Source organism: Canis lupus, chromosome 11, assembly GCF_003254725.2.
Source record: "Canis lupus dingo isolate Sandy chromosome 11, ASM325472v2, whole genome shotgun sequence".
NCBI lineage: Eukaryota > Metazoa > Chordata > Mammalia > Carnivora > Canidae > Canis > Canis lupus.
In genome coordinates, this window is record NC_064253.1 from 68,236,316 (window position 1) to 68,264,168 (window position 27,853).

A 27,853-nucleotide genomic window follows, 5' to 3' on the forward strand; every position below is an offset into this window, starting at 1 on the left:
AAGTACAGGAGCCAGTGAATTTCCTTTGTCTGACTTAACACAGCTTGAGTTCTGTTTCTTTTATTTGTAACCAAGAGAATCTTGTCAGCGCAGAGAGAGTGAATAAATGAGTGAATGCATATTGAATGAATGAATGCACTCTATAAATATCAAGCCAGTCACATGTTTTTTTCCTCCCTTGAGAACCAGACCTGCAAATATAAGGATTTAATTAGATGTTCCTGGTTTCCACTGGAGCCTATCTGATTGCTTCTATTATGCTTGGTGTTGACTCTAACTCTCAAAATGTAAATGAAAAGTGAAAAGGAGAGAACAGCCCACTAAAATTAATAATTTTCTGAGGCACGCCTTCACTCTGGCTGCAGATCCCAGTCTCTAGGAGTTATTATAAATGAAGGGTCGAAACAAAAACCAATACAATTTACAGTCTCCGCCCTCCTACCTCCATTCAAGCCAAAGCAGTGGGAGCAGATGGGCATGTAAATCTGACCACACAAACACATCCTTCCATTCCTCCCTTCCACCTTCTGGAACATTCTCTCCATCCGGAGCTTTTCAAGGGCTCCTCGGTGGTCAACAAAAAGCACAATCTGAGTGTTCCTGGAGGACTCCCCGGGTGAGGTGATACCTAAGCTACATCTTGTGGTCTGGGAAAGGCCCAGGGCCAGAAAGGTGGGAAGAGCTTCATAGACATGGAAACTGCACAAATTAAGTCACCAAATGGAAGGTTCTGGGCAAGTACAGCAGTGGGAATGGCCAGAGATGAGACCAGAGAAGTTATAGAGGCCAGTTCTTAAAATTCCTCATAAACACAGCATTTGTATGTTTCCTTCCTTAACCATCTAAGTGTAAGTTCCAGGATTTGGTGCTTTTCTCATTGGCCTACATGACACATCAGTAAATACCGGTGGCAGACCCTCCTGCAGATCCGCGTAGACTAGAATCTGTTGGGGTGAGGTTCCCACCCTGAATTTGTATCAGGTGCCCCCACAATTTGGATGCTCACAAAAGTTAGCAAACTGCAGCTCTAGATGATGGGAGAGGGTACATCAGTTAAGGCCGAGGCGGACTTTAGTGACAGGAACCAAAATGCGGCTACTCAACCGAACAGAGATTTCTCTTTCTTGCGTAACAAGAAATCAGGAGCTGGGTGGTCCCGGGTGACTGTGGCTGGTCCAGGAACTCATTGGGCAAACAGGCTTCCTCTAGCTTCCTGCTCCACCAACCTTAGGGGATGACTTTCATCTTCTTGGGATCAATCAGGATGACTCCTCCCACAGGCATCTGCCCAGGTACCAGACAGGAACAGGGAAGAGAAAAAGGTGCATTGTACCAGTTGAATTCCTTCCTTTGAATCAGGAAAATACGGCTTCCCTAGAAGCCCAGCCCGTAGATTTTTGTTTACATCTCCTTGACCAGAACCTGGTCACAAGCTTCCAGGAAAACTAGAAAGTAGGATTTCTAACTAAGCATATGGCGGCCCCAAACAAACTTGAGATGGTTGTATGGAGGTTGTATGGAGAGTCATGGAAGACTTACAGCAGGATAGACCCGCAGGTGGATTTCATTCAGCCTCACCAGAGAGGAGAATGGGTGGACAACGGGCAAGGCCACAGCCGAGACACCAGGGTTGGGGGGAGGCTGCTGCAGCCCATCAGGAGAAGGGGATGACGACCTGGAGAGGGCCATGGCTGTGTGCGTGGATTCAGGAAATACTTAACCCGTCAAATGGACAAGCCTTGATTGTATGGGATCCGAACGGGGCAATGGGCAGGATGGTGAACAACACAGGGTGCCGGAAAGGAGAAAAATGAGCTTCTGAGGGTGTCAGTAATTTTTCCATCTTCAATCCCTGGAAAGATGATGCCATTCATAAGTGAGTTTGCAGCCACAGAGAGGGGAACATTCTGTTTGGGACAAGCTGCATCACCCAGAGATAGGACATCTTAGCATATCGGGTGGGAGTTCAAGCTCCGAGCATAAGGAGCACGAGGCAAGAAAATCAGCGGACACAGAACTTATGTAGCCCACACCGAGGCTGCTCTGGCCTTCAGATGGAAGGAGAACCAATCTGAATTTATCTTGAAACCTGTGGTCTGCGAGACGCCTTGGGGGGCTCAGTGCATTGAGCATCTGCCTTTGGCTCCGGTTGTGACCCCAGGGTCCTGGGATCGAGTCCCACATCGGGTTCCCCGCGGGGAGCCTGCTTCTCCCTCTGCCTATGTCTCTGCCTCTCTCTCTCGCTGTGTGACTATCATAAGTAAATAAAAATTTTAAAAAATTTAAAAAAATAAAAAAATCTAAAAAAAAATTCTGTGGTCTGCACGGAGTAGGAGCACAATGTTCCAGTTTCCCAACCCCACCCTCTCTCCCAGGCCAGGGAGCCACCAAAGTGACTGCCACCCTCTGTGGGAAACTGTTTGGGATCTACTCCTCCTTTGGCCTGGAAAAGCAATTAATAAGATGAGGTAACTGACCCCGAGCAATGATCTAACTACCTTACATACCTCACCTTGTTTGATTCACGCAACCACTCTCCTATCTCCAATTTACCAAAGAGGAGGCCAGTGGGAAATACAGTGGCTCAGGAAATAAAACGACTTGCCCAAGGACACGCAGCTCATCAAAGACACAACCAGTAGGTTCAACCCAGGAGGTCTGACTCCAAAGTTCTAAATCTTAACTGCTAGGCGATGAACTTCCGAGCCCTAAGCATTTCCTACCCTGAGTTCTGATCATTTATGTCTTTGTCTTATGACCCCTATTGAACCGCAGCCCCCTGAGAATAGATGATCTCAGATTTTTTCTTAATAACTGTTGAATAAAAAAATCGATGCAAGCCCTAAACCATGGCCCTCGGTTTGAGGGCAGACATGATCCCCGAATATCATGGATTCTTTCATAACCCATGAACCCTAATCCACCCTTTGGGACCTGATTTCATCCTTTTTAGTGCGTAGATATTTGTGAAAAATCTGTTCGTGATTATCTTGCTTTTAGAGATGGAAAAAAGGGCAACTGCGAGTTTGTTAATGAACTGCATGTACTATTATGAGAAACCAGCGTACCCGTCGTCACCGCTGATTCGGCCATATGGGTTTTAGTTCCTATGACATAAAGTTGCTTTTCTTACACAAGATAAAGCAGTACCAGGGGGCTCCTGGCTCGTAGGAGACTGTCTGGGGATTGGTAAGCCACGGAGCCGGAAGTCTCCGCACCACCTGGGCAGATGGAAAAGCACGAGCAGACTCTATTTCTGGTCTGGGAAGCAGGTGGTGGCAGAGGTCTCAGGGGAAGAATGAGATAGAGACTGTCGGACACTGCCCTGGAGCACATCCTTCTTGTTCAGGTGACACATTGTGACCTGCCTCCCGTGCTGGCTTTCCCCAGGCTTCCAGGATGACCCAGTCGGATGTCTGGTCCGTGACGAGTCACGAGCATCGCATCTGACACCAACCACATGGCACCGAGGGAGGCCGTCTGAGAGCCAGGAGTGGGAGATGAGGGGCACTGTGGGGCTGGGCTCACTATATCTTTTGATTCAATTGCATATCCCAAATAGCTCATTTCCCTTTTTTTTTGAGAACCGAGTTCTCTGTCCCATTTGCCCAGATGGGCACTATTTCTTTTTGATTCAACTGCGTATCCCAAATAGCTTGTTTCCTTTTTTTGAGAACCGAGTTTTCTGTCCCATTTGCCCAGATGGGCAAGAGAAAGCGGCTTTCTCTTTCCTGCCTTGAATTCCTCCAGTTAACTCAGACACTGACCTCCAGACTCCTATGAATTAAACTCTGGTTTGCTCTTCAGAATATCCTTGTTACATTAATTTAGGGAGCATAATAAATCTGGAGTGAAGTATGTTTGCTGCAAATGCTAATTTGCTCGATGAGAATATCAATTAGATCTCTGAGGCATAGAAATTATGGCTGTTAAAGATCTCAAAGGTCATTCTTAGCTGGCTCCAAAGTAAGAGGATGAGTAGTTATCTGCTGGAGAAGTCTGGGTTAGAATTGTAAAGGCACAAATATTTAATACCAATGAAGTGTCAAGCACTGAGCTTGGGAGCGAAAATTCAGGAGTTTCACAGATAGATCCCAGATCCTATGATAATAACAATAAACAACAACAACAGGAATCGTAGCAGCAACAAGGGGCAGCTTCTACCTACTGAGCAATTATTATGCATTAGATTCCAGTATTCATGCCTTTAATCCTGACGACAGCTCTGTGACATAGGCACTATTCTTATTCTCATTTTATAGGGGAGGAAATGGAGTCACAGGGAATTTAAATACGTAACTCTCCTGGCGTCTATTTCTGGCCAAACTGGAATAGCAGGCAGGCATCGGATTTGCTCTCCTTGAAATAACTGGAAAAGCAAACGACAGCTCTCAGGACGGCGGCTATCGGTGAGCGAAGGACAGTGAGCCCTGAGAGATGGGAAGCAAATGAGGCGAACCTTAGGCGGGCTCCAGCTTGGTGCCTGGGGAGTTTCCACTCCGAGGTGCAGTTCCAGGGAATCTAGCAGAGCCCAGCACATTCTTGAGTTGAGGACTCCAGCAGCGCTGGGAGTCCAAGGAAGTCAGGGTGCCTTGGGTTTGCAGGGCAGAGCACCAGAGGGAGGGGAGCTTCGGGGACAGAGGCCTCGAGCTCCCTGCAAAGGGTCATTCGTGAGTATCCAGTTCACCGATCACTGCTTGAGTGTGAAGAAACTGAGTCCAAGGCAAGATCCGCCCAAGAGAGTAAGAGGAAATATTGCTTGCTGAGAGCTCCCCCGGGATGGGACTAGTGCCTGTACCCACGGCCAGCGTGGGAAACTCTCATGATGTGGGGCCGGTTAGAGGCCTGGGAAGGGCATTGCCTCGGTAGTGCGGAGAATTAGCACCTGATACTGCTCTGGCCCTGCCAGGGAAGCCCAAAAGGAAGCCCTCAAAGGATCAAACTGCTTCCAGGGGAGGGGGGGGGCAAACAAACAAACAAACAAACAAACAAACAAACCTGCTTCCAAGGAACAGAATCACATTCCAGAAAAACAGCTACATTTTAGAAATAGGTAACTGTGGCCTGGCCAGAGAAAATGTTTAAGTGGACGGACTAAATGTGTAAAAAGTAGAATATAAAAACAAAACCAAAAAAAGGCTGTACATTGTATCGTTGCTGGTAAGAAGTGTACTAAATGAAAATGGGATCTGTTCACATCTGTTTTTGTTTGTTTCCGACAATGATGTCCAGCACGCAACCAGGTAAAATGTACAGTGTCTGGCATCCAGGAAAGAAATGACCAGCCAGCAAGAGCAGCAAAATAAGCAGAAAAATCAATCACACCTGACCCAGAAATGACATCGATGATAGAATTAGCAGATAAGAACAGGAAAACAGGCATTATAACGTTATTTCATATGTTCTGGAAGCCAGAGGAAGATCAGACATGGTAAATAGATGCAAGGAAGAGGGGCGCCTGGATGGCTCAGTTGGTTTCAAGCATCGGGCTCTTGATTTCGGCCCAGACCTTGGTCTCAGTGTGGTGATCTCAGGGTTGATCCTGGGCTCGGAGCCTGTTTAAGGTTCTCTCTCTCCCTCCCCACCACCCTGCTCTCTCTCTCTCTTAAAAAAAAAAAAAAAAAGGTATAAGGAAGATATTTTTAAAAACCAAAATACCCAAACTGAGGTTCTAGAGATGAAAACTGCTCTGTCAGAGGTAAACACGTATCAGGGGAGATTCCTGGGACATTAGATGTCCGAGATCGGTGGCCTTGGTGACATTGCAATAGGAACTATTTGAAACTAAACAAAGAAAATGCAGCCTGGTCTGTGGGACAGGAAGCCGGGCCATGGTTTCCTGGAGGTGAGAGCCCAGGAGTGGGGGCAGCACCACGAAGCTTGGCTGGCGGGGGACGCATGTGTTCGTCGCCTTGACTGTGGGGACAGTTTCCCGTGTTTGTGCGGGTCCAACCTCATAAAGCTGTACGCTGCCAGCATGTGAGGCTTCTTAGATGTCAATTGTGCCTCCACAAATCTGCCCCAAGACGAGTTTCCAAAGGTCAGACAGCTAATGAATTGCAGCCTGGCTCGGGATGCTGAGCCTTTACCTACCGCTCTACGTGGTGAGGGAGAGATTGTTGGTCCCATTTTATAGATGCAGGAGAAGCAAAGCAACGACGGGCCTCCTCCGGGCCACACTGCGGGCGAGGGACAGAGCTAGGATTTTTTTTTTTTTTTTTAGAGCTAGGATTTATACTCACGTCTGGCTGACTCCAAATCAAGTGCTCTTTCTGTCTCATTCTCTCTGTTTTTGCAGAGTCTCTGCTCCCTCACGGGACTCTGGGTCACCTCCTCTCATGCTGCACCTGTTCCTCGATGCCCAAAGGCCACCCTGGATCGGTCCTCACCCACGGATCGTTACTCAGCTGCCCGCCACCGTCTGCACCTGGAAACACGGGAACAAATCAGTGTGTAAATGCCCGGGCGGGAGCGGGGCTGAGTGATAGCCGACGCATCTTCATCTCCGAGAGAGCAGGAGCTTGCTGGGCACTGGGAAGGCGGCCCCTGCCTGTTTTAAGGATGTAGGGACTCTGGACCAGCACGCGCAGCACTTAGAATCCCGAGAGCCCTCCCCCGCCCCTCTCCCATCTCTTTACAGCAGCACAGGTACCTCAGCCTTCTCTCTGCCCCTTTCTTTCTTTCTTTCTTTCTTTCTTTCTTTCTTTCTTTCTTTCTTTCTTTCTTTCTTTCTTTCTTTCTTTCTTTTTATAAAGCAACTGGTGCTGAAATTGGTTCAGAGGAGTGCAAAAATGTAAATAGCTAAGGCTGAATTCAAACTCATCCTTGTTGGGGGAAGGGGGTTGCTTTGAAGTCTAGATCTCATTTAGTTCACCGCAGAGTGAACACCTGACCACATTTTTCATCACAAGCATGAACTTTATACAGCCAGAGCTGTTAAAAAACAACCCCCCAAACCTAACCACCTGGGTCCTTGGAGTGAGAGAGGGCTTTCCATTACGAGAGAGAGGTTCCAGCGGAAGCCAGATGGCTGCAACCATCAAGCCTTGTGCAAACGAGCCTCCTGCATGGGGTGGAGGGCCACCCTGAGACTTCTGAGGTCCCTTCCCCATCGGGGGTGCTAAGCTCACACTCAGAAGGCTGCTGCTATCATACACGAGGTGGAGGGTGAGAAGGCATCCCTGCCCTGTAGCCTGCCCTGCCCCTGTCCTGACTAATTCAGCATTTCTCAGCCACTGGATTGTCTCTACCTGCCTGGGGCGAAGCTTTAATCACTATGTAGAAACGTTTTACCTAGCATCCTGAGAAAGGATGCTACTCTGTATCCTCCGTCCACCGAACCCCGAGTGGTTATAAGATGCAGGGCAGAGCAGGACATGCTCTGTACTCCAAGCGAATCTGGATTTTGTGAACTCTAAACATTGTGATATAAAACATATTCACTAAGCTTTCATACTGCATGCAAAATTTGAAATGATGCACATTCCCCTAAATTGAAATTAAAAAAAAAAAAAAAACGCACTGTGGAAAGAATGATTTCCAAGCTGGAAAGGGTCCGGGATGAGTTGTATTCTGGGTTCATGCTCCTGATTTATGGCTTAAGCAGGTAAGCGGCAGTACCCATTTTCCTTGCTCAGGATTTGTCTTAAATCATGTGAGATCTTTCAGGAACCATGTCCCTTGCACTGCCCTATTACAGGTAAAAAGCAAAGGGCAACAGCAACATCAAGCTGGCTCTAATGAGGTGTTTTTTTGTATTTTCCGGAACATGGGAGAACTTGAACTCTAGAGCACACGGTCCGATAGAAATACAACGTGAACAATATACGTAATTTTAACTTTTCTGGTAGCTAACTTTTCTGGTAGCGTAATTTTAACTTTTCTGGTTAAAAGAAGTTAAAAGAAACAGGTGAAATGAATTTTTGTAAGACATTTTATTTAACCGAATATATTGAGAATGTTCTTTCAACATGCAAACAAAAGAAAAAAAAATGTTTGAGATGTTACCTTCCTTTTTTTTTTTTAGAAATTTGAAATATTTATTTATTTTTTAATTTTTATTTATTTATGATAGTCACAGAGAGAGAGAGAGGCAGAGACATAGGCAGAGGGAGAAGCAGGCTCCATGCACCGGGAGCCCAATGTGGGATTCGATCCCGGATCTCCAGGATCGCGCCCTGGGCCGAAGGCAGGCGCCAAACCACTGTGCCACCCAGGGATCCCAACCTTCCTTCCTTGTACTGCATTTTCAAAACCCTGTGTGTATGTTACACTTACAGCACATCTCAGTTCAGAACGGCTGCATCTCAAGTGCTCGTTGGTGGCATGTGGCATGTGGCATGTGGTTGCCATATGGGACAATGCAGGGCTAGATATGGGGCCTGGTCAGGGCACTATAGGAGTGTAGGTGGTGAAGGGCATAGTTGAGGGGTGGGGGTGCCTTCCAGGAAGCAGTCATTAAAGCATCCTTTAATGGCTCTCCCACTCTAGCAGCCATTATACCATAATTACTGCATTTGAAGTCTTTTCCCTCCAAGTGACCTGCCCCAAACTCCAGTTTTCAAAGGCATCTTCTCCCACAAGGAGACTGAGAACCACTGGATATGTCAGACAAGCCACAAGTCAGTTAACTACTTTTTACAATAAACTCCCCATCTCTAGAGTGGGGATTGGCAGGGATACCAAGAAGATAAAAGAAGACAGCTGATGTGAGTGGTACCATTAAATTTTATCAAGAATAGCTACAGCGATATTGCTTGGCTTTATTGCTGGGTGTCTGTCTGTGTATGATTTTATATTTCATTTCATCAGACCTTTGAAGCAGGTATTTTTTTAAAGATTTTATTTATTTATTCATGAGAGACACACAGAGAGAGGCAGAGACACAGGCAGAGAAAGAAGCAGGCTCCGTGCAAGGAGTCTGATGAGGGACTCGAACCCAGGACCCTGGGATCACACCCCGAGCCGAAAGCAGATGCCCAACTGCTGAGCCACCCAGGCGTCCCTGAAGCGGGTGTTTGAACTCAAAGCAAGCAAAAACAAACCTAAACAAATTTTTAAAAAACCTCCAAATTGAATACATGTACTTGTTGAACCTCCAACAAACCAAACCCAAGTATTTTTGGAAAGTTTAACAGAGAATTGAACTAATCCCCCCAAACAATACTCACAATAAAACAAAAGACCCCCTAAGTAATTTCTAACTAGTCTAATGGTTCCTTGCCCTCCTCTTTGCTGCAGACCCCAGTCCTAGACCTCAGTGCAGTCCGAGTACATCCACCATAGATCCCCTCAGAGGCCAGAAAAACCAGTACAGGTGGCTCGGGTGGAGGTGTGAGGCATCAGCCAAATAATCATTGTTTGCTTATGGTGTGGATGCAAATGCACATTGGGGCTTGCATGTTTATTTTACAGAATGTGCAAAAAAGGGATCCCTGGGTGGCTCAGCAGCTGAGCGTCTGCCTTCGGTCCAGGGCATGACCCTGGAGTCCTGGGATCGAGTCCCACATTGGGTTCCCTGCATGGAGCCTGGTTCTCCCTCTGCCTGTGTCTCTGCCTCTCTCTGTGTGTGTCTCATGAATAAAGAAATACAATCTTTTAAAAAAATAAAATAAATTTTATTATTTTCTTAAAAAAAAAAGAATGTGCAAAAAGGGATAATTTCAGAGGACCTTCCAAGTTGCCAGGGCAGGGCAGTCTGTCCCCAGTCAATTATCACAATATGTTCAGGTACCTTGATTTAGAACTTGTTTTAAAGAAAATGCCCCAAGCGAGAATCCATTCAGTAGCCTGTTCCACCCTTCCTGCTCAGAATTGGATTATTTCCTCCCCGTTTGAATGATAGGCTATTATTATGTACCTGGGAGATGATTTGAGGCTACGGAATGTGGGTGTCTGGGTGTTGTACAATATTTCACTCAACGCAATTTTATGGAGAACGACCAGAATAGCTATGCTCAATCTCCTTTGCATAAACAATGAACGGCATGTCCAAGCGCTGAATTCTTAAGGACATAGCAATTTAGGGGCAATTCTTGTGGAGTGGGGCATTCCTGGTTCATATGTTAGTTTTCCTCCTTAACACTGTATCTTAGTCTTTCTATCGGTAAAATAGGACAATCATGGCTGCCCAAGAAGAGCTACAGTGAAGTCATGGGAGTAACTTCTTGGCACATAGAAGGTGCTCAATAAATACTTTTCTTTTCTAGTTGCCAAGCCAGGATTGCCCTCCCAAAGTGATCTTTCAAGTAATTGCTGGGTGTTTTCCAACTGGCACAGCAGATGATGGAACTTGTTGACCCTATATAAATCATGACCAACTTCATTATAGCAACCCTAGAAATGCTTCCCCCAGGCTGTTGTCCAATAACTGGACCACCACCAAACTAGGGGAGTTTCTGCTCTTGGCCCTAAATTGGTACGATTCCATGAGCGGTAAATACTGTCAGCCCCTGCGACTGTAGTGTCAGTCTGTTCTCAGAGGCAGAGCGATCAATCCGAAAATACTGAGGAATTAATGGGACCTGGATGTGAAGATGCACATGTATTACCAATTAACTCCTTGGAATTAAAATTCTCGGAGCAGAATGGTGGCTTAGGAGGGGCTGCACATGTGAAAGATGTTTAGAGCGTGTGAAAATGAGCCTAAGGTGTTCTACTAGCAGTGGTTCAAAGTGCTCCCTTCTGCACAACCTCATTCCAACCACGTATTGCCACTTTTCGTGTTTACTAATATGAAACGTAAAATGGGATAATGTTTAATTTGTAAGGCTTTGTTGGACATTTTTTTCCATGTGCCTATTGGCCATTTGTGCTTATTTTTTCCTACTTTGTGTTGTTAGCATAGTGTTCTCCAGAGGTTAAGTTTTTCCTCATTGGCTTATAAAGGATCTTTGTAATATAGATATATGAGCTCTTTATCATGTCTTTAACAACTGTTTGGGTTTTTTTTTCCCCCAGTGTGTTATTGGACTTTAAATGTTTATTATTCTGTTTTTCAAAATTGCCTAAAAAGTAATGAGCAAACATTTATCCATCCAATAAACACTTGCTGAATGCCAACTATATGCCAGGCTCTGTGCCAGGCATTGGCATTGCTAGAGAAAAAAAAAGTCTAAATTTCTGCCCTCTAAGACAGCAGAGTCTAGTAGAAAACAGACATTTTTGTGAAGGTGTCATGAGCACAGGGTGATAGCTGCTATGGTCAAGGGAAACACTGGGGTCCCTGGGTGCAGAGTAAGGGCATCCTAACCAGTTGTGGGGGAGGAAGGGATTGAGGGAAGGCTTCATGGAGGTGGTGGCATTAGAGCTGAGTTTCAACTAGACAGAGCAAGGAGGGCATTGTAGGGGGAGGAAAGAACACAGGCCAAGGTCCCAGGACTCCAAAAGGCTCGATCTTTTCAGGGATGCTAAATAATTCAGAGTGACTGAAGTATATGTGATATAATGGGATGCGGGAAGCTCATCCAAGGACATAGATTTGACAGCAACAAAGAGACCAGTAGCCGAGGACTGGTGAAGGCCCCGTGCTGTATGAGAACCATACAATTAGAGTCTAAGAATTAGGAAAAGCATCAAGGGGTTTTTGGAAGTTGGCTCTAAAAGGCTGGGTTACATTTCAGGAGCAAGAAGGGTGGAAGAAGGAATTAGAAATTTCAGGTAAAGGATGTGACCTTTCAGCCTAAAAGAAGGATTCAGAAGTAAGGCTGGAAAAGGAAGTGGAACCCAAGGTGGTAGGAGGGAGTCACTGACGACTTTGACTAGGGAGCACCAAGGAAGTGCTTTAGGAGGATAATTCTGGAAGCAGATGTGGATAGACCGGGAACCAAGAGGCCACTGCAACATCCAGGCTGCTCTGAGTGGTGGCGGCCGGGATGGAGAAGAGGGACAGCTTGCAGGGACCTTATGAAGGTCGAAGGACCTGAGGGATTCAGGTATGGGGGACGGTGATGCTCTTACAGAGTCAGTTTAGGGAATCGGACAGTTGTTCCTGGAATCCAAGCCTTCAAGCCACGGGACAGCTGAGCTAGCAGGGCCCTTAGAGTTCACTATGGTAGGTTGGAAACGGCGGCAAATTCTTTCCCTGCAGTTCATTCCTCCTAGCGAGAGGTGGCAACTGTGGGTCCTCGCCCTGAATCCAGGTGGGCTCTGTGACTACTTGGCCAATAGTCCACCACTGCGCCAGCTTCTGAACTCAGGTCTTGAGACTCTGACAGCTTCTACTTCCCAACTGTTGGATGAGAACAACTTCTTTTGGGGCCCAGGCAACCCCATGAAGAAGCCCGCATGAAGCAGTATCAAGCCCCCGGCCGCCTGCCCCACGTGAGTTCCAGCGGACAGCCAGCACCGACCTGCCAACCATGTGAGCCAACTGTCTTGGAAGTGGCTCCTCCAGCTTCCGTGCAGCTTTCTCAGCTGCAACTGCCTGGAGCAGAGAGGAGGTATATCTGACAAGTCTCCCAGATTGCAGATTCATGGGCAAAATAAATGATTGCTGTTATTTTAAGCTGCTGAATTTTTGAGTGGACTGCCACACAGCGATAGGGAAAGGAAAGGGGAAAAAAGAAATCACATATTAGAGAGATGCCAAATGTGGGCCACCGCCTGTTTTTGTAAATAAAATGCTATAGGAACGCAGCAATGCCTGTTCATTCACATATGGCCTTTTTCTGCTCTTGTGTTTTAATGGCAGAGCTGAGTAGTTGGGAACCCTGTGGCCCACATAGCCTAACATATTTACTCTCTGGCCCTCTACAAAGAAAGTTTGCTGACCCCTCACCTAGTATAGTGGAAAGAGGCCCAAGGAGAAGAAGGCTTGCCTCCAAATTTACATACAAGTTGGGGGCAGAATCAAGATAAAATTCCAGAATTTTAAAATCCCAGTTCTGTGTTATTTATACCATTCTACTAGGGTTTATTAAGCACCTGCTATACAGTAGATGTTGAGGCGACTAGTGTCAGGATAATAGGAGTCATGGCTGCTCCCCCAAAGCACAAAACCAGTGGGGAAGAGTAAAGAAATAATGATCTAGAAAAATCTGTAGTAGAAAACGAGCATAGAACGTGGGAGAAGGCAGGGCCAGTGCTTTTCATTGCTGCTGTGGCTGGGAAGGACACCGAGTGCCTCCCTAGCATCCACCCTCGCCCTTTTAATAACAGCACCCGATTTTCCCTTGAGAAGCCTTTGCCATCCTGCCAGTTCACATCTCACCTCACCTCTCAGCACCAGGCCTGGCCACTGGGCCTTATTCCGAGACGTCACACCTGCCAGTGAGATGGCCCTTCCAGTCTTTTGCTGGATGTTCTAGGACAGAGAGGACCTCTCTCCCTGGAGAGGCTAAGCCGGTAGCCCATCCGCCCGGAGCCACAGTGACCATCTCTGCCACCACGCTGGGTGGGCCTGGCCAAGACTGAAGCCCCCACAGAGGAAAGCGGAATCAGGAGCCGGAGAAAGATTCCTTGTGACACCGAATCAGATATAACTCTGGGCCACTCCACGAATGCTAATAGATAGCTTTTTTTTTTTTTTTTTCCCCTGAGACCACATAGACTCTGCCATTATAACTAAACAATTCCAGCTGATAGAGGTTTTCTCCTAGGCAACCAGCCCCCCACCCCCCCACCCCCCGGGCCGCTTCTGAAGCCTTCCCTTGCCCACACCGTCTCAGCTGCCTGCTGTCTGCGGCCCTCTCCTCCATCTAGGAATGCAAATCTCAGAGCTGAGAGTGCCAAAGGCACGTCTGCGAGGAGCGGAGCCAACTTTGATAATGAATTCCTGCACACTGTGCGAGCCATTCCGTGGTTATTCAAAAACCCATTCAATTTTTTTTTCTCCAGTGATAATAAGTACACTGCTCTTGGTCTCGTGTCTATCGCCAGCTAAATGGCAGATGGATTTCCATGCAGGATCTTGATAGGCCTGTGCTCCTGGGGTTGGTGCCTCTCAGAGGGGACTGGCGGTGCGGGGCATGTGTGCAGGCTGAGTGGCCTTGGGGTAGCCGGCAGCCGGAGATCCGCTGCCCTCAGAGGACCTGGCTGAGCTCTGGACCCCATTGCGTTGAGAGATTCCTGGCTTCAGAAGGCCTATCCTTTCCTTTCCAAGTGGGGCCCGTGGTGGCCTGGTGCAGGCCATGGAGCAGCTAGAAAGGGACGGTCAGCAAGCGGCATGCTGGGTGGGCTCAGATCTTGGGTCCCAACACCAGCTGCTCCAGAATTTCATGGAGAGCTTTCTAAAGGTGGAGCTGCTGGTCCCATCCTCTGCAAGGTTCGGAGTCAGGAGGTGAGCGGGTAAATTCCGATACTGGCGAAGCTCTCTGGTTGGAGAGAGCAGCCTGGTTGGAAAGCCATAGGTAGGAGCTGCCCAGAGGCCCGGGCGGGCCTCCTTCCTCCGCCCTGCCCCCCGTTAGTGCTCCAGGCACCTCTCCCCCTGGCCTCCCGGGATCCTCACTGGAACCCTCCCCGAGTTACCTCATGCCATCAGAGCCAACTGGAAACAATAGTAAAAACCAGCCCCGTAACTTTCTCCTTAAGGAAACCAACTGAGAACCAGACACGTTTTCCGAGATCACGTAAGACGTCCAGGTGCAGACGGGAGAGGCTGAACGGAAGCACCTCTCCCGGGCCTGGTCTCAGCCTGAACGACGGGGAGAGGGTGCCACCCTCCAGTTAGCTCACCCAGCCTCCCGAAGCCAACTCAGCAGCAGCCTGTTCTCCATCCCGATGGGTGGGGAGGAGCTGCCTGCCGAGGGAGGGAAGCAAGGGGCTCCTTTTAGTCCCCCACTTCCACGTACAAGCTTTGGGCCATGCACAGGCTGCTTGGAACTTGCCAGGTAGCTCTCCAGCCTCCAGCATCTGTAAGCAAATTCCTGTCCCCTCCGCATGGGTAGAGTACATGTGCTTGGTGGATACTGGCTCTACCTCCACCCCCGCCCCTGCCCCCAGGATTCCGCCCACACGACCACTCACCTAGAACCAGCTTTTCCCAGTCCCGTGGGGCAGCAAGCGTGAGTGATGGAGCCCACAGACCATTGTTCAGGAGCCGGTAGTGGTGAGTCACGGTGAGAGACTCTTTCCAGGCTGTGCTGGGACACAGAATAATAGCACCATTTGGACTGGCCTCTTAAAAATGGAACAGATGGAGTCTGTGACCCTGGGAGGAAAGTCGTAGGACTCCAGTGGTGGCCTGGGAGCTCTGGGCACTCTGCCCAGGCAGGTTACAGGTCACTCTAGGACGCTGGCAGCTGGTGTGCCCATGGGTGCTTGGGAGGTGGTGTTGTAGGCCTTTTGCGGTGGGGCTTCCGAGTCCTCTGGTGGCTACAGAACCCTTCAGGATTCCATAGAAACCAAGGACACACGCCATCTGAAATTCATATACGCATTGATGCAAAATGCTTTGTACAGTTTCAAGGGGTCATGACACTCAGTCATGGTCTCCTGGCAAAGAACTCCTGCTTTTGGGTCCTGTTTGCTCACTAAGTCAATGGAACACATTTCTCCCAAATTCTTCTCCCCATACCCTCCATTAAACTAACCCCCCCTTTTTTTTACCCCCATTTTGGTTGTCATTTACTTAGAAACATTTATCAAGTGCTATCCAGCTCCTTATGGGAAGTGCAGTATTCCTGGGAGAGAGAGGAGAGGAGGAGCCACCACTTTGGGTGTCTGCAAGAGGGGTGCAGGCATTGCAGATGCAGAGGCTCTGAGGGACTGACCAGCAAAGGGAACCAGGTGGTCCAGGTTGGCCGGCTTCAGAGCCCAATGGCCATTCCCCACTCCTTCCCTGGGGTGTAGTTAAGGGCAGTGATTCCTCCCCAGTCCCGGGGTAAGTCACCACATGTCTAAGGCAGTCCTGGCAATCTCATCCCTCTTTATCCCTCTTTATGAGTGTTTCTGGCCCCCATTCTGGCCAAAGAAATCAGAGGGGAGGTCTGCTTGTGACCCTCATTTCCTAGAAAAAAGACAGAACCTCAGAAGGAAAAGCCTTTTTGCTTGCAGCCCTTCTTTCTTCTTTAGTATGTTGTGTGAGGACTTAACACCTATTATGGCCATAGTGGGATCTTGAGATGATGAGCGTGAAAATGAAGAACAAAAAACAATACAAAACAAAACAAAAAACTCTAACAACTTAGGAAGAAGGAACCAAAAATTGGGAAGAGACTGGGGTCTTGAAGGATTTCCTGGACCTCTGACCTACCCTGGATTCTCAGATTCCTTGTCTTATTAGGCACAGAAGTAAGTGTCTGCTTTATTTAAGCCACTGGTGGATGGGTTTTCTGCTAGTTGTAGCCAAAAAGCATTCCTAAAGGCTGAAAGTGAAGCCCTGAAACCTTAGGTCTCTATTAGGGGCATGAACCTGGTTTACCACCAGGGCTCAGAGAAGGAGGTGATCTACTCTAGCTGGTGGTGAAGGAGAGATCGAGAAAGGCTCCAAGTAGGTAATACTGTTGGACCAGGCCAATAAGATTGCCTCTTCCTTCTCTTTTATTAGATTAGATTGAAATCCCCAGTGCCCAACACAGGCCCATACTTGATAAATATTTGTTGAATGAACACACAACTGTGTCTCTGAATGAATGGCTATTCCTTTTTTTTTTTTTTTGGCTATTCTATTTTGAATGCAGGACCCCAGTGCCCAGTGACGTCTCACCTAATATTTCTTGAAGGCTTCTGTGGAGTCGCACAGGTGCTTACGAACAGAGGCCTGGGTAGCCTCAGCTCTCTTCCTTGTGAGCAGCAGGACTCTGGCAGATGTGTTAACCACGTCACTTGCTGTGATAGTAGATTCAGGTCCTCCTCAGAGCGTGCATGTCCCCACAAATATTACTGAGAAAAGATGAAATTGATTCACACCCTCCCCAAAAGATAGAAGAAAGGGGCAGAGGGAGGTGGAGGTGGTTGGCCTTATAGATAGCGTAGCATTCAGGCAGGGAGACTCTCTGTTCCTCCCGAAGACTAAGACAAGCACAGGGCACTGGCACCCTGTTGCACAGTTAGACAGCTCTTTAGCCAGCTGGTTTGCAAAACTTCTCATCTACTACCTGAGGAGGGGAAAAGAAAATTGTTAAGAGATGTAGAGTCAGGGGTGATCAGATAGAGAGGGTGCCAGAAATGTGATCCTGAGACCCTTCTTCCTAGGAACTAAAAGAAGATGGGGTCCACCCTTTGGTGTGAAACACAGTGAATGGCGCCCAAGGAAGTGTGCAACATGGCAGCCCTGATGTGTATGGGGGGGGCGGCGGGTGGCCCAGGATCACTGCTGCTCTTGTGGAGGAGGGGGAAGGACGATTTTCGGTTTGGTGTCTGCCACTCAGGTCTGTCCCAAACCATTTGTCTGGGACTTTAGGTCTTCTAGGGGACCTAGAATGAACACTTGAAATGGCTGTCTCTCATTCTCTGACAGCAACAGGGTGTCCAACATTTCAATCTCATCCTGACATAAACCACCCCAAGCTAGAGACTCCATTGGTTTCGGTGTTCGGGCCCATGAGACTGAACCAGGCTAAAGTCCGGGGGCCCCAGGCTACCCCCACTTTTGTCTGGCTTGGCTACGGATTCAGGGGCTCTCTCTTACGGACTCTCCCCCTTCAGGGTTGCTAATTTGCTAAGAATAACTCACAGAACTCAGGAAACTGCTATATTTACTATTATTACTGTTTATCATAAAGGACACAAAGAAACAGCCAGATGAAGAGGTAGATGAGTGAAGTTCTGAAGGATCCAGTGTGCAGGGGCCTCTGTCCCCAAGGAGATGGGGTGTGTCACCCTCCTGGCACTTAGATATGTTTACTAACCCAGAAGCTCCCAAATCTCAGGGTTTTGGAGTTTTGGTGGAAGTTCCACCTTGTAGGCATGATGGTTAATCATTGGTTATTGATGTTTGAACGTAATAGACAGACCCTCTTCCTTTCTCAGAGGGAGGGTTCCAACGGGTGGGTTCCCAGGCTGAAAGTTGCAACCCTATAATCACAGGGTTGGTTTCTCTGGGGACCAGTCTCCCTCCGGAAGCTCTCTAGGGGCCCACCAAAGAATCATCTTATTAGCATAAACTCAGGTATGGTTGAAAAGGGGTCATTGCGCATAATAAAAGATGCAAAAAAAAGAAAAAGAAGAAGAAGAAGAAGATGCTCCTAATCACTCAGGAAATTGCAAGGGGTTTAGGATGTCTATGTCAGACACCAGGGACAAAGACCACACGTATTTCTCATTGCACCACAGTTTCACCAAATATTTATTAGGGAGTCTCAATTCTTTGGAAAATAAATAGGGTGAGTGGAACCCTTTTGGGAATAAAAGGGATCACGTTAACCAGGACTATCCTGGGTACACTGGGATGTGTGGTTACCTTAATACAGAGACAGCTTTATTTCTTTGAATAGGTGTTTCAACTATTGCATACCTCTCCCTCCCTCCCCCTCTCTTCCTTTCCCATTGAGTCATGGTCCCATGATTTCACTGTGGTGAGATTCTCAATTTTGCCTTCTTTTTAGGTCAAAGCCATTCATGGCACACTGGACTCTGAAAGTGCAGGGACCCTGGATCCAGGTGCAACCTGGATGGGGCCTGGGGCAGTTGGAGCTGACCCATGCCTTGAGCCATGAGCGATTAATAAACATCATGTTTTTAGGAACAGTTTGAGAAGAAAAGGAATTAACTCTATGAGGTTTCGAAGCGCTTCATTAGGTTATTAGTAGGGTCTCATTTTGGTGTTTAAGATACGATCTTGTTCATTTAATTAACTCACTCCAATTCCAAATGCAATTAAAATTCTCCTCCTGCTTTTTCACATGTGGGTTCAGGAACTCCCTCTGAGCAGAGCCATGGGGTCAGCAGGCAGAGCAAGCCCTGGATCTCAGCCCCCACCCGACCCAACTATCTTGAGACATGAAACCTTTATGGCCTTGTGGAGTGTTGTGCCACAGAGAACGTGGGAGACCCGCGTCCCCTCGAATGTGCTTCATTCACTTAAGAGCATTGCTCTGGGGTGCTTGCTGTCCTAGGAAGCTCCTTGGACCCATAGTCAATACAGTCAGTTTTGCTATGATATGACGTGAGCTCCTGAAAATCATCGTGCTATGAAAAACTGCAATTATAAACCACAGGGCTGATGGGGGAAATGGGTTTAGGGCACAACATTCAAAAACTTTTTCAGTGACACACACACACACACACAAAAAAAAAAAAAGAGAGAGAAAGAAAGAAAGAAAGAAAGAAAGAAAGAAAGAAAGAAAGAAAGAAAAGAAGGCACCTAATAAAAATGATGTCACAATCTTGCACGTATTAAATGGTTTAGAAATACATAAACACCGCAGTACACATGGCCCCTTACCTTGAGAAAGACCGGAAACTTGCTTATACAAGTGGGGAAAGGCTACAGCTTGTGGGTTATGGTGGTGTGGTGGTGGGAGGGGGGGTGCTGGTTATCTGAGACAGAGCTGTAACCTCAGATTGGGGGGAAGAACTCAGGCAGCTGATGACGTTTGAGGTGTATGTATGTGTGTTTTGTGTAATCCTACTGACAATGTGAAACTTAACTGGAGTCCTATGATCCTGGAAAACAGGGAAGTCTAGAGAACTCCTTCTCCTTTCCGTGTTCCAGAAATAGCTTCCTGCAGAGAACCATACTTCCCATGTGATTTAGATAAGGCTCACAGATGACCCCTTGGTAACCTATGGTAAGGCCAGACACAGACACTCCAAATTCCCTTTTTTCACCTTTTAAGTGATTAGCTGAGTTGTTTTGTCTCAGTGATCTGTTGGAACACAGTGCTTGTTAACCAACCTTTGGTTAAGCTTTCTCTCCTTTCCCCAGGTCCCTGAGCTTGGTTGGCCCACCCTCAACCTGAGCCAGCATACAGCCCCTCCTTAGGGTCCTCCTGAGGGTTGGCTGACGTCCTCTGAGCTACTCTGTTTGATCATGCCTGCCTTCCATCCTTCTCTCCAAGCTTGGTTCCTTCGGGCCTCGATTACTTCTCTCCAAAAAAGAAAAGATCCGTTTCCTTAATCTTTGAAAACCTTGCAGGTCTCACAGCGGGAGTGTCCTCCCTAACGCGATTGTCTCTCCACCTCCCTTGCAAAAACCTTTCAAATAAAGTGTCTCCTTGTCTTGGTCCGGATTTTGGGTTTTATTTGTTACCACAAAGTTGGTTCAGGAGTTTGCAGAGCTCTGCTTTCACCTAGCGCTCCTTGGGGATGAAATAAACATTTGTATTATGCTCAAATTATTCTCCGAATTGTCCGTGGCATTGGGACAAATTCACATTTCAAAACAAATGTTAAATCTGAACCGACTACGGATGTCTGGCCCCGACATATTCCAAAGCTCAGCAGTGGATGCAGCTTATTCATATGCTGGGGTCCTAGTTATGTGATGGTCTTTTAAACTTAGGGAAAGATTCTGGTAATATTTTAGATTCTTTGAAAAACCCATGATATTTCCATTATCTCCCAGCCTTATCTTTATCTTCAGGTAAAGCCTCTTTTCACAAGACTTCCTCCTAGAATCGACCTCATAGTCATAGCCATAAAAATCACAGAATTTCAAGGTGAGAAGGGATTTAAAGATCACTTGGTCCAATGCCTTCATCTTATGAAGAAGGAAAATGACGCTGTGGACGGTGAGCTCCTTGGGTCAGGTCCGAGGCCAGTTTCACAGCTGAGACCCTCCCGCTTCGCTCAGGACCTGCTACGATCCGGAACTCAAGAGGAACTGAAATGAATTATAAACCTGAAGGGAAGGAGGGTGGAGTGAAAGGCATCAAGGCCGGCAGCCAGCTTGGGGGTCTCTTGAATCACACCAACTGGCCAAAGGCTGCTTTTCCTTCTAAAACCACCCAACAACTGTTCTCATTCCTGCCCTCTCGATGTTCCCTGAACCATCTAAGATATAGAGGTGGCTCTGTGCTCAGGGAAGACTAAATCAAGCCTTTTCTATTTTTCCTATTTGACTGTTTTTGCCCATATCACAGTAGATGATGCGGATTATAAATGGCCAGACTGCATACTCTTAAAATGTGACTCCTCTGGGAGTTTTTAATCTATCCAGGACACAGACAAGCACAGCAGGGAAAAGTGAAAATATCTCAGCTTCATTAAAGGAAATTTATGAGCTTGTCTGGGGTCTCCATGGTGACCGGGAGACAGGAACTATTTGTAGATGCCAGTACCTGTAGAAGATCTCAGGTAAGGGGCGATGCTATGTTTACTGACAATAAACTACTGTACCAGCTTGCTTAGCATCCGTTTAGCTAACCCTTACAAAACCTGCAAGGAGGTTAGTATTGTCCCATTTAGAACTAAGGTAACTGAGGCTCAGAGGGTCTAGGCAATTTGCTGAAGACCACACAGAACGGATCTGAACTTGAGACTGTCCGACCCTGACATCTATGGGAATCGGACTTCTTGGAACTGTGAGGATCACCATGCTTTGACTCGGGTGATGGAAGTTGGCATAAAGCTGCACAGAGAGGGCACCCGGGTGGCTCAGTGGTTGAGCGTCTGCCTTCGGCTCAGGTTGTGATCCCAGGGTCCTGGAATTGAGTCTTGCATCGGGCTCCCCGCATGGAGCCTGCTTCTCCCTCTGTGTCTCTGCCTCTTTCTCTGTGTCTCTCATGAATAAACAAATAAAATCCTAAAACAAAACAAAACAAAACAAAAACAAAAACAAAAAAACTGCAGAGAGACATGCACATACCCAGGAAAGTGCATCCCTCAGGATGGCAAAGCTGTCATTGGCCTCCTTCAGGATGCCACGGGCCACCAATTCCCAGGATCCAGCTCATCTGCTGCTGTCTCCTTTTTCCTCCTTTAGTTTCTTCTCTGCTCCTTGGGAAAAAGAATCAGGTGGCCTTGCTTAATCATAACCCTGTACAGAATGGAGCTCTGGGCCAAGGGTGGGGGTGGCTGTCTTAGATCAAGGCTGAATCTTTGTCTAATCAGTTGAAACCGATGGTGAGTGTGGGTCCTCTGAAGCAGGGAATTGAGCACAAGATTTCACTGGGAAGGTGCAGGGCGGACTGGTAAGGGAGTATAAAAATGGCCCAAGGAAGGGGAGGTATATTATCGAGCTAGCTACTGCAGTGGGAGGCTGGAGTTAATTCCCTACGGAAAACCCGACGCAAAACATCTGCCTCCGAATTATTCCACTCAAAGGTCAAGGGAATAGAGGTATTAATTCATCAACTCCCCAGCGTCACTGGGTCAGGGCTGCTCCCCCAGGGATGTCAGTTCCTGGCCACTTTCAGCTGACTCTGTACCTGGGAAGAACTACCCTCTTCATTTGTAGAAAATAAAAGGCTTCAGGCTGAGAGGTGCAGATACAGAACCCTGGAAGTGGGCAAGAGGCCGCTAGAAGTTCGCAGGTAGCTGGCGGGGGCAACGACAGCATCTGCTACACCAGGGTTGCAGGGTTACATGAGCAAAAGCATGATGGCCTGTGTGCGAGGATTTGCCTCTGGCCACTTGGCTCCTAAGTGAGCTGCGAGCGTGGCAGGCATTGAAGGTGATCTAGGTTCTTCTGTAGACAATGACCTCTCCTTCCAGAAGACTAAACTGTCTTCCAACATAGTCCATAAAAACAGGATAACATTTCATGCATTATCTCCTTGACCGCTCAACCCCAGCCCTGCAACATTCCTGTAGGACAGCTTATTAGTTTTATTTCACAGAAGAGAAAACCAACCCTAAGAAAACAGAATAATGCCTATTTGAGATAATAATGCCTATCTGAGGATATCATTTTCCTTTTTTTTTAAAAAAAGATTTTATTTATTTGAGAGACAGAGAGAGAGAGCGAGAGCAGGAGCAGGGGGATAGTCAGAGGGAGAAGCAGATTCCCCACTGAGTAGGGAGCCTGACACGAAGCTTTTTTTTTTTTTTAATATTTTTATTTTTTAAGTTTTAAAATTTGTTATTGGGGTTCAATTTGACAACATATAGCGTAACAGTGCTCATCCTGCTAAGTGCCCCCCTCATTGCCCATCACCCAGTCACCCCAACCCCCCACCCACTTCCCCTTCTAGTACCCCTTGTTCATTTCCCAGAGTTGGGTGTCTCTCATGTTTTGTCACCCTCACTGATATTTTCACTCATTTTCTCTCCTTTCCCTTTATTCCCTTTCACTAATTTTTATATTCTCCAAATGAATGAGACCATATAACGTTTGTCCTTTTCCGATTGACTTACTTTACTCAGCATAATACCCTCCAGTTCCATCCACGTCGAAGCAAATGGTGGGTATTTGAAGCTTGATCCCCAGATCCTGAGATCATGACTTGAGCCGAAGGCAGGTGCTTAACTGACTGAGCCACCCAGGCGCCCCTTGAGGATATCATGTTCAAAAGGTTGTCCTAAGGGCTTAATGAAAATTGTGGTGATGACAATTTTTTAAAAGATTTTATTTATTTATTCATAGACACACACAGAGAGAGGCAGAGACACAGACAGAGGGAGAAGCAGGCTCCACGCAGGGAGCCCAACGTGGGACTCGATCCCCGGTCTCCAGGATCACACCCCAGGCTGCAGGCGGCGCCAAACCGCTGCGTCACCAGGGCTGCCCTGGTCACTTTTTTTAAAACTTAAGATTAGAGTTTTATTACAGCAAAAAATCAGAACCAGCCAAAATAAAGGTACACAGGTCTGGAAGGGGTCCAAATGCAGTTCTTGTTGTCTTCTCCAGGTAGACTCGTGGATGGTGTTACCTCCTTTACAGGCAACACTCAGTGTATTGCCAACCAGGGAAGTTCATCCAAACTTAAGTATCCAAAGTTTTTATTGGGCTTTCATCACATAGGCATGATTGGCTGAATTCTTGGCCATATGGCTGAACTCAGTTTCCAGCCCCCTCTGCTTCAGGGAGATGAGGCTGGTATCCTTTAGGCTACCTTTAAGTTTGTGCTAATGACAGGTGTCACGGAGCTGCACTGTTTCTGCCACTGTCATTGTCCTAGAGATCCAGGAGGATGTGAGGGTCCAGGGCTGTCCCACCCAGCCAGGTGTGCAACACACAGCTCAAGCATGTGTCTCATGCACTCACCAACTGGGGCCATATAAGAGCATCCTCTTCTATATCCCTCAGTGTCCTCCCCTGGAGCCAGGAGTTCTAAATTCCACTGGTGCCAGTTTCCAAATCCTGATTTGGTTCTAAACACCAATCCCATCTTCAGTTTTCATCTTGTGTCTGGTGATGACAATTTACTTACAAGGTAATTGTATATTGCTCCTGGCAGGTTTATTCATCCCACCACCAAGCGCCTCGCAAAGTGCTTTGCACATGGGAGATGCTCAACGAATGGTGTGTTTAACTGAATTAAATCCATCCTGGCTGCAGTGTACATACGGGTACCTAAGATCATAGTTTCCAAACAGAGAAGTTCTGATTTATGAATGTTTATCAGGAGGATCTTGTCAGAGACAAAATGCACAGGGGAATTAAGAAGATATTTTGCTCGAGCCATCACAGCAGAGAGAGCCATCCAGGTGTGAAGATCAAAGTGTCCTAGCAGGGTGGCTTTAGAGTTAGAGGGAGGAGTCGACAAGTTATAGGAAGGGCGACGAAGAGCTAGGATGGTTTTGCAATCAGGGGAAGTCTCACCCAGCTGAACAGGAAGTGTTTATCTTTATGTCTGGCTGGTTTTGGAGGGGACAAACAATTCTAATCTTAATCACTGGTGAGACAGAGAATGGGAAGTGGGAGGGTCGTCTGTGTTCGGTTTTGTCACAGGTAAATGAGGGAGTCATCTGGAAGTTTGTGGTAGTCATGACAACCAGTGTACAGGGAGTCTTATCTAAATTATATGGGGAAGAGTGGTTCTTTTGGGTAAGTCATGTCTAGGAACACACAGGATGGGGCGGGGTGGATTTTGGAAAACAAAGGTTAGGGAGATTTCTGAACTGCTGCTGTCTTCCAGGATCACAGGATTCAGAGAAAGTTTAACATCGTCGATTTCACACACGCACACAAAACACCAAAACTTAAACTACATTTAATTACATAGCATGCCTCATTTATCTAAAAAATAAAAACGGGGGCGCCCGGCTGGTGTAGTGGGTGTGGAGCATGTGACTCTTGATGTCAGGGTTGTGTGAGCCTCACGTTGGGCGTGGGGATTACTTAGAAACAAAACCTTCAAAATAAATAAGTAAATAAATAAAAAACAAAAACTACTCGCACATAGTACACATAGATGCAGCAAGAACAATCTTTTCCAAAGACAAAAGCTTCCCTGTCCCCTCTGCTGGCTTCCCATTGCTTTTGAGATAAAGATCCAAGTCCTGAGCAAGGCCTCTACATCCCACCTGATCCAGCCCCCAGGTGCCCCTCTGACCTCACCTCAGAGCTTCTACCTTTCGCCTGTGCATTCCAGCCTTCATTGCTCTTTCTAGAATGTTCCATGCACTCTTTTGCCTGAAAACTGTTGTCCAAGTTGTGTTCTCTGCCTCGAAGGCTCTCCATCCTTCCTGACCTCAACCCCACCCCTGTATAGACACTTCAAGCTTGTCTGGTTACATAATCCTCTTCAGTATGGATCAGGTTCCTTAGTTAAAACCCCCCAGGGATGCCTCGACCACCAGAAGTTTATCAACCACTTTGAAGTGACTTCTCTTCATTTGAATGTCTTCTGGAATATGTAAAAAGTGATAAATAACTGTATCTTCCATGATATATATATATATATATATAGTAAGAACTTCCCTAACCATACATATGTCTTTGATGTATTTTCCCCTCAAGATGATCAGCTATGTGTTTGACAAGTGACTGTTACATAAATCTGTAATCTGTTGAAATTTGGGGTTATCAGCATTATAATAGAAATTGTTTCACAACGCGACATGTGAAGCACTATTAAATTTTGAGTAAACAAGTGTTCTGCAACGACTGTAATGAATGGCTAATTTACTCTTTTTCCTAAAAATGAAAATCCACGGGGATCAAAATTCTTTTCCTCTCAGGCAGCACCCGTAGAAACACAACGTGAGCCGCATGTGTAATATTAAATTTTCCTATTGGCAAATTTTGAAAAAAGGTAAAACACGAGATGGAATTCAAATTTTTTTTTAATTTTTAAATTTTTAATTGTAGGGATATGTACGTAACACAGAACGTACCATCCTAGCCATTCTCAAGCATACAGCTCAGTAGCGGGGAGCCCCCCCCCCCACCCCCCGGCAGTGCTATCAATCTCCAGAACGTTTCCATTTTGCAAAACCAAAGCTCTCTACCCATCAAATAACTCCCTGTCCCCGCCTCCCCTGGCCTCTGGCAGCCACCGATCTACTTTCTGTCTGTAGGAGGTTGACTAAGGACCTCAGATAAGTGGAACTACACAGCATTTGTCTTTTTTACGGACTTATTTCACTTAATCATGTCCTCAAGCTTCATCCTTGCTGCAGCAGGTAGTAGCATTTCCTTCCTCTGTAAGGCTCAATAACATTCCACTGTACGGTTTGTTTATCTGCTCAGGGCCCCTTGGGTTGCTTCCACATTTTGGCTATTATGAATAGGACTGCGATAAACGAGGATGTACAAATATTTCTTCAAGACCCTGCCTTTGATTCCTGTGGGATATATATATCCAGAAATAGAATTGCTGGATCATTTGATAATTTCACTTTTCATTTTTTTTTTTTGACAAGCTGCTACACTGCTTTCCACAGTAGCTGCACCATTTTATATTCCCACCAACACCCCACAAAGGCTCTCATTTCTTCTCATCCTTGCTAACGCTCATTTTTTATAACAGCCATCCTAATGGGTATGAGGTGGTGAAATTAATTTTAAGGAGACATTTTATTTATCCCAGTCTATCTAAAATACCAAGCCTACTTATAATCAATAAAAAATAATGAGATATTTTACATTTTGGTGGTACAAAGTCTTTGAAATCTGTTATATATTTTATACTGAGGGCACGTTTCAAGGAAGACTAGCCACATTGCAGGCACCTGGTGGCTCAGTGGTTGAGTGTCTGCCTTCGGCTCAGGGCATGATCCCGGGGACCTGGGATCGAGTCCTGCATCGGGCTCCTTGCAAGGAGCCTGCTTCTCCCTCTGCCTGTGTCTCTGCCTCTCTCTCTCTCTGTGTGTGACTATTGTAAATAAATAAAAATTAAAAAAAATAAAAAATAAATGAATGAATGATCCCTATTAACATCTCTTTGCTTGTGACTTTGTTCAGACTCATTTGTAATTAATTTCTAGGAATAATTTGCGATGCTTTGTCCCTTGATCCACTTTCCAGACATGCTTCTCAGCCCCAGGAAAGCACGGGAATAAATGTTACCCAGGCAGATCCTAGATCTGTGTCTGTGAAGAGATGGAAATAGCAAGTAAATGCTATTGTAAGGGAGGAAAAATTTCTTTCTTCTGCCCAACATAGATTTTTGGCTGGGTCTTTATAATAAAAGACAGATTTACAAAAGAAAAGCATCCAAATTTAAGGTATGTTTTATGTGGCATGGGAGCCTTCATAAGGAAATGAAGACCAGAGGAAGTGCTTAAACCTGAGTGTTCTATTACTGAGTTGGATGAAGAGTGCAAAGTTGTGGAAAATGTGTTAGGATAAAAGGGGTTATGAGCCAAGAGTAGGGAACTGGAGGAAATTTAGCATGGCCTGTTTGTCCTGATTCCTTTTAAGGCCTCTTGATGTCCTGGAGATAAGGATGTTCCTTTCCTTATAGGGATATAGGGAAGGCATTTCTTACATGGGGTCTCATGACCTGCTTCAAGGGAGGGTCAAAGAGTCCTTCCTGCACTTGCTCATTCTCAAATTCTTTCAGTTTAAAATATTCAATATGTCAAGATGCCATATTTTGGGTTGGCATGTCCTGAACCCCATCACTGTCACGGCAACACGCAG

The 27,853-nt window shown here is 46.6% G+C and overlaps 1 protein-coding gene and 1 long non-coding RNA gene across 5 annotated transcripts in view; one reads left to right on the plus strand and one right to left on the minus strand.

Moving 5' to 3' along the window:
- ATP6V1G1 (ATPase H+ transporting V1 subunit G1) overlaps positions 1-27,853 on the plus strand; it is a 247,032-nt gene that overhangs the window by 206,509 nt on the left and 12,670 nt on the right. The window lies entirely within an intron of this gene.
- Positions 1,097-15,357, minus strand: LOC112650239 (uncharacterized). Of its 2 annotated transcripts, XR_004803936.2 has the most exons (4): positions 14,965-15,357; positions 6,243-6,427; positions 1,722-1,852; positions 1,097-1,284 (listed from the first exon to the last, which is right to left on the minus strand). It is a non-coding gene; the product is annotated as an uncharacterized LOC112650239 (long non-coding RNA). The 2 variants fall into 2 exon arrangements; XR_003130049.3 differs by lacking the exon at positions 1,722-1,852 and having other exon boundaries at positions 14,965-15,324.